The 392-nt window shown below is 31.9% G+C and overlaps 1 protein-coding gene across 3 annotated transcripts in view; it reads left to right on the top strand.

Annotated features, from left to right (window-relative positions):
* Window positions 1-392, top strand: part of LOC119593036 (potassium voltage-gated channel subfamily KQT member 1-like) — a gene marked incomplete in the record, with an annotated part of 139,545 nt that overhangs the window by 73,582 nt on the left and 65,571 nt on the right.

Raw genomic sequence — 392 nt, forward strand, 5'->3', positions numbered from 1 at the left:
CAGTTAGATTATCAAGAACTTTGTCCTTTTCTCTGTCCTCTTCTGTTTTGAGGAAAATACCGAAATAGATTTTTGCAAGGGAAAATATTTGATTTCTAAGATGGTTTTCTATGTCTGTTTGTGTTTGTACTCTGTCCCTACTTTCAAATGCACAGCACACTTTGTTGTCCATTGCATATGCAAATGACTTATATTATTCACAGTAAATATTCAGTCACAATATAAAATTCCACCTCCATCTTCCTTATTGATTGTATTTTAGAACGCGAGGTTAGTTGTGCAAGATAAAGCCTTATATGATTTGCTGTTGTGTTTTCGTTTACGTCAATATTACGTAATTCATATTTACTACATATTTACCTAGTCTTTCTCTTTCAGCAATTAATTTTTAG

The sequence above is a fragment of the Penaeus monodon genome, chromosome 31, assembly GCF_015228065.2.
Source record: "Penaeus monodon isolate SGIC_2016 chromosome 31, NSTDA_Pmon_1, whole genome shotgun sequence".
Classification (NCBI taxonomy): Eukaryota; Metazoa; Arthropoda; class Malacostraca; order Decapoda; family Penaeidae; genus Penaeus; species Penaeus monodon.